Here is a 6512-nt window from a genome sequence, read left to right on the forward strand (position 1 = left end):
ATGAGACCAAACATCACATTATTGTCTGTTTCCGTTACTGAGACATACGTCAGGGAATAAAACATGAGTTTGTAGTCAGTGAAATGTCTTTCTTGAAGCTGCTCTGTCACACTGGTTTTAAGAGAAGCAGAGTACTTGAAGTTGGGCCTCACCCAATCATAAAATGAAAAAAAACAAACAAGAGGCCTACTTCAGGGCCTGTAAAGCACCTCAGAGTTTCAGCCACAGTTAGATATCGTCATCACCCTCCTCACCAACCCCCTCAACAGAAAAGCTGTCCAATGTACCTTTTGTTCAAATTTCCCGGGTGCACATCTGGTCTGGTGAGAGGTGTGGGGATGGGTGGAGAGACACACTAGACAGTACCATTTTTTTCAGACGGACACCTCTCCCATCTAGACTGATAAACCTCTGTCTATGGATGCAGGGAGGGGAGAGGGGGACATGTCTGGTCGTGATTAGAGGTGTGGGGAGAAACACTGGACAGTAGCATTTTTTTGTTCAGAGGAGGGAGGGGAGGAAAGCTGGACAGCAGCATTTTGTTCACATGGACACCTCTCGTTCTGCTTAGAGGTGCTGGGGATGCAGAAGTTTTGGTACAAATTTCCCATGGTTTGTCTCTCAACGACTGTTAAAAAAACTCTGTCAGAGGATGGAAAACGGAAGTCTATAAGAATGCAGACAGGGGAGAGTGAGGGGGGACATGTCTGGTTCTGCTTAGATAAGCCTCTGTCAGTTAAGGAGGGACTTCCGGTGTAAGGGAGAGGTAGGGAGGAAGAGGGTTCTTGTGTTCAAACGGACACCTCTGGTCCCGGTGAGAGGTATGGGGAGAAATACTGGACAGTAGCATTTTGGTTCAGAGGATGCAAAATGGAGAGAGAGAGAGGAGAAAAAGCTAGAGAAAAAGCTGGTGATAATGCTAGACAGAACTTTTTAGTTCAGATTTCCCGGGTTTCTCTCAAAGCTCTGTCATAGGATGAAAGGGAGGGGTAGGGGGACACGTCGGGTTCCGTTTAGATAAGCTTCTGTCAGTTAAAGAGGGAGGGACTTCCGGTTGGTTAGGGTTAGGGGTTGCTATGCAGATTAGGGTTGCTACGCAGATTAGGGTACGGGAAGGCGGGACTTCCGGTAAAAAAAAAAAAAAAAAAAAACACCAACCGTTGGGGGCGTGGTAAGGCGGGACTTCCGGTTGTGACGTGGCAGCTTCTGAACGGGACCTGTCAAAATTTGACGAAAGGTGGTTTATAGTACTCTCTTTGGGGTTTGGGTGGAGGGTGGGTCCTTGTGCCCCGGGCTGCCTGGGTCGGTCTTGGTGGGGGTGTCGGTAGCTGCTCCCTCTCGTTCTCTGGGTCCGCGTGGTTCACAGTGGCCCTGGTGGCTCTCTGGGGGCGCCGCCCTGTGGCTCCTATGGCCCGGGGGGAAGGGGTGCCCTGTTGGCTTGGCCCTGCCTTGCCGTGATTGCTGTTCTGGGCTTCGGGGTCCTTCACACTTGCATGTTTCGTGGATCCGATCATTCGCTGACTATGGGACTCGGCAGGAGCTGGCGAGACCTGATCAGAATGTGCTGAGAATCTCTCCAGAGTCTCTACCCTAAACTCATTCTCTCTTTCACTAGTATCCGCTTCTGGCCTATTCTATTTTATACTGTCAAGACATCCACAATTATGGTGCTCAGTACCGTTAGTTTAATTATTTATTGATTGAATCTCTTTTTCTTTTGTGTTTTTTTTTCAGTTTTATTGATGGGCAGTTAGTAGTTGGGAATAGCACACCACATCACACTCTTTAATTGTAATAGCACCGCCTGTTAGTTTCTCTCCCTGTTCATCCTGTTCGTCCTGTCCAGTCTTTGTTTCCCCTGCACATCACTGAGGTGTAGCACTGCCCTCCCTGGCTCATAATAGGGAATTCTAATAAAGAATGTCTGCTTAGCTTTCAGGGAGGGCTGGCGATGGTCACACACATGCACTAAATATTAAAATATTTGGCTGCAAGGCTAAAATATGCATCAATCTCATATAATTTTGAAACCTCTTTTGTGGAGTTAAACAATGAGAATAAATGCAGACAAAAGTAAATAAATAAATAAATATGTTAAGTGCATATACCAGCGTTTCTCAAATAGTCGGGCGCGCCCCCCTGGGGGGGCGCAGAGGCATGTCAAGGGGGGCGCAAGAGACTGGGAGGAAAAGGTCCTTCACCACAGAACTAATTAGCTGAACTATTGTTTTAACGTCGGCCTGTTTTTCGCGGCGTACAACAATACTGAAATTGTGCTGTCCCCATAGACTGTATTTGCCATAGATATAAAAAAAAATATTAATAATAATGATCTTCTATATATGTCTATGGTATATGCACTGGCCGTTCAGACTCTGAAGTACAGACTCCTGAGAACGGGAGAACGCGTCGTTAATGTGCAGTCAGAACACCAGCGTACTCGATCACGTCACATACTCGGCTCATCTCCTCCGATTATTTTTACCAGCAATGTCAAACATACGGCCTGCGGGCCAAAACCGGCCCACCAGACGGTCCATTTCGGCCCGTGGGACGACTTTACAAATGATAAAAATTACAACAACATTAACTGTAAATTAGGGCTGCACAGTGGCGTAGTGGTTAGCACTTTCGCCTTGCAGCAAGAAGATCCCTGGTTCGCGTCCCGGTTTTCCCGGGATCTTTCTGCATGGAGTTTGCATGTTCTCCCTGTGCATGCGTGGGTTCTCTCCGGGTACTCCGGCTTCCTCCCACAGTCCAAAAATATGCTGAGGTTAATTGATTATTCTAAATTGCCCGTAGGTGTGAATGTGAGAGTGATTGTTTGTCTTTGTATGTGGCGCTGCGACAGACTGGCGATCTGTCCAGGGTGTCCCCTGCCTTCGCCCGAGTCAGCTGGGATAGGCTCCAGCCCGCCCCGCGAGCCTAGTGAGGATTAAGCGGTGTATAGATAATGGATGGATGGATGGATAACTGTAAATTGTAAATTTGTAAAATTGTAAATTTAAAATAATTTCTAGAATTTGACAAGTTGTTCTGATCATGAAGTAAAATACTAGATTGTTCAGTTCCAGAAACCTGTGACTGAATGTTTTGTGTTTTTGTAGGTAAACTGTTATCTGGCAGTTACAATGCATGTGTAAATGGTGAACTGAGGCATAATAGGCTACTGTTGAAATTGAACTTGTTTTCCTTAAGAAATTTCAGGTTCATAATATTTTGTAAAAAGATACTTCATTAAATGTGAACATTTTCAGAATGTACTATTTTTGAACTAAACCAAAGGGGAAAAGTTGGAATTGTGGTTATTTATAGGTTATTATGCTGTGATTTTACTGGTGGGGCCCACTGGAGATCAGATTGGGTTTATGTCGTCCCTGGAATAAAATGAGTTTGACACCCGTGATCTTTATATATATATATATATATATATATATATATATATATATATATATATATATATATATATATATATATATATATATATATATACATATATATATATATATATATATATATATATATATATATATATATATATATATATATATATATATATGCACAAAGTTATTGGGGGGGCACGAAAGTTTTTTGTCCTCCGAAGGGGGGCCCGACAGAAAAAATTTGAGAACCACTGGCATATACACACGTGGACAATTGTTGGTACCCCTCGGTTAATGAAAGAAAAACCCACAATGGTCACAGAAATAATTTGAATCTGACAAAAGTAATAATAAATAAAAATTCTACGGAAATTAACCAATGAAAATCAGACATTGTTTTTGAACCGTGGTTCAACAGAATTATTTAAAAAAATAAACTCATGAAACAGGCCTGGACAAAAATGATGGTACCCCTAGAAAAGACTGAAAATAATGTGACCGTAGGGACATGTTCAATCAAGGTGTGTCCTCTAATTAGCATCACAGTTGTCTACAAACTTGTAATCAGTCAGTCGGCCTATTTATAGGGTTACAAGTAGTCACTGTGCTGTTTGGTGACATGGTGTGTACCACACTAAACATGGACCAGAGGAAGCGAAGGAGAGAGTTGTCTCAGGAGATTAGAAAGAAAATTATAGACAAGCATGTTAAAGGTAAAGGCTATAAGACCATCTCCAAGCAGCTTGATGTTACTTTGACTACAGTTATTATTCAGAAATTTAAGATCCATGGGACTGTAGCCAACCTCTCTGGACGTGGCCGCAAGAGGAAAAATGATGACAAATGGAAGAAACGGACAATACGAATGGTAACAAAAGAGGCCAGAACAACCTCTAAAGACATTAAAGGTGAACTCCAAGGTCAAGGTACATCAGTGTCAGATCGCACCATCCGTTTGAGCCAAAGTGGACGTCATGGGAGACGACCAAGGAGGACACCATTGTTGAAAACAAATCATAAAATAGCCAGACTGGAATTTGCCAAACTGCATGTTGACAAGCCACAAAGCTTCTGGGAGAACGTCAGACAAGACAAAACTGGAACTTTTTGGCAAGGCACATCAGCTCTATGTTCACAGACACAAAAATGAAGCATATCAAGAAAAGAACACTGTCCCTACTGTGAAACATTGTGAAGGCTCTGTTATGTTCTGGGGCTGCTTTACTGCATCTGGCACAGGGTGTCTTGAATCTGTGCAGGGAACAATGAAATCTCATGACTATCAAGGTATTCTAGAGAGAAATGTGCTGCCCAGTGTCAGAAAGCTTGGTCTCGGTCGTAGGTCATGGGTCTTGCAACAGGATAATGACCCAAAACACACAGCTAAAAACAGCCAAGAATGGCTAAGAGGAAAACATTGGACTATTGTGAAGTGGCCTTCTATGAGCCCTGATCTAAATCCTATTGAACATCTGTGGAAGGAGCTGGAGAAGGCACCCTTCAAACCTGAGACAACTGGAGCAGTGTGCTCATGAGGAGTGGGCCAAAATACCTGCTGAGAGGTGCAAAAGTCTCTGTGTGTATTGCCTCTTTCCAACCTTTCAGATTGTGCTGTTTGAGATCTCGACACCACAAAAGCCTTTACATGATTCCATTATTTTTTTTTCCTGATAATTTCACAAATTGTCCAAATACGTACCTTCGGAACTTCATCAACATAGACCGTCAAACGATAACCAACAATTTCCCAGCACTCACAGAATACTTCACTTCCATGTATCAGTGCACATCTCCTTCAGAATGAAAGCATGTCTTGAAACGCAATGCGTAAAGGCGTATAAATTTCATGTTGTTAAACACAAGTCTCAGCAGCCCAGTCGATATTGTAATAAGTGCTATCTGGGTGAATCAAACCTTTAAAATCTTAGGTAGGATATGAAGTAGTACTTTGTGTGGAATACTCGATGTGGTCCTGAAAGTGCAGCCTCCGCCTCTGTTGACAAACTTACTGTGGCCAAAATGAAAGCGACATACTCCTTGAAAAATCCTTTTAAATTCTAAGTATATTTTGAGTGAAATCGTCCGTTAAAATGTAAGTTCTGCATTTAAACCATAACTTGTGTACTTTGGCGATCATCTATTGTGGTAACTTTTAAAAAATGCTCTAAATTTGTGACCGGAAGTGTGCAGCCCTCTCCGTGCAGCCTCCAGCTCTGCAGACATACCGTTCTCGGGCATCTCAGGGCAGTGAGGGACGTCTACGTGGATCATGTGACCGACCGAGGGTAGATCTGAATCATTATTATTATTTTGGTTTTGTTTATTATTTTGGGCCACAAAGGCTTTCACACACCCATTTACAAATAAAATTATATAAAATGTAAAAAAATCAAACAACTTTGACAAAAGGGCACTTTGGGCATCAAGGGCCAAAGGGGCAGGGGCTTCACTAATTCAAATATCCCCCTATCTAGAGTAGTGTAAGCAAGAGTAAACATCTCATAATAAAACAGGTACTTCAGTGTCTTTTCCTTCCAGCCTTGGTCTGGATCATTGGAAACATCTAGTCTGATAGACTGAGAGCTCCAGAGAACATGAACATCCAGCTGTGGTTGTCTGAAGGGTCTTCTCTCCTTCATCACTGTGAGGAAGAGCAGCACTGATGTTCTCCTCATCCTTCCATTAATAACAATAATAAACTGCTGAGAGTCGGTCTGTCTTTCTGTAAGTGAAAGCTAAACAGGAAGTGATTCACTGAGGATATCGTCCATTCAGTCTCCTTCTTCACAACCAGATGAGGTTTTCCTTCTGGTGGCTTCACTCAGAAGATCCTCACAGTGAATATGAGACATCTGAGATGAAGACAGACGTCACACTATCAGCATCACAGCAGAAGTTCATTTTAAAGCATCCCTGGAAAGATTTCCTATTTCATATAATTTTCCAAGCACTAAAAGACAGAAAGGCCTGTACTCACTTTAGCTTTAGGGGAGAGGATTTTATTCAGTTTATCTGTGCTGCAGTTTAAATGTAATAACTGTAGTGTTCATCATTACTTTGGACATATTCTGGGAGGTTATTTTTTCAATCTACACTGCAGGAGTAAGTACTACATCATGTGAATCAGTC

The sequence above is a fragment of the Amphiprion ocellaris genome, chromosome 6 (assembly GCF_022539595.1).
Source record: "Amphiprion ocellaris isolate individual 3 ecotype Okinawa chromosome 6, ASM2253959v1, whole genome shotgun sequence".
Taxonomy (NCBI): domain Eukaryota; kingdom Metazoa; phylum Chordata; class Actinopteri; family Pomacentridae; genus Amphiprion; species Amphiprion ocellaris.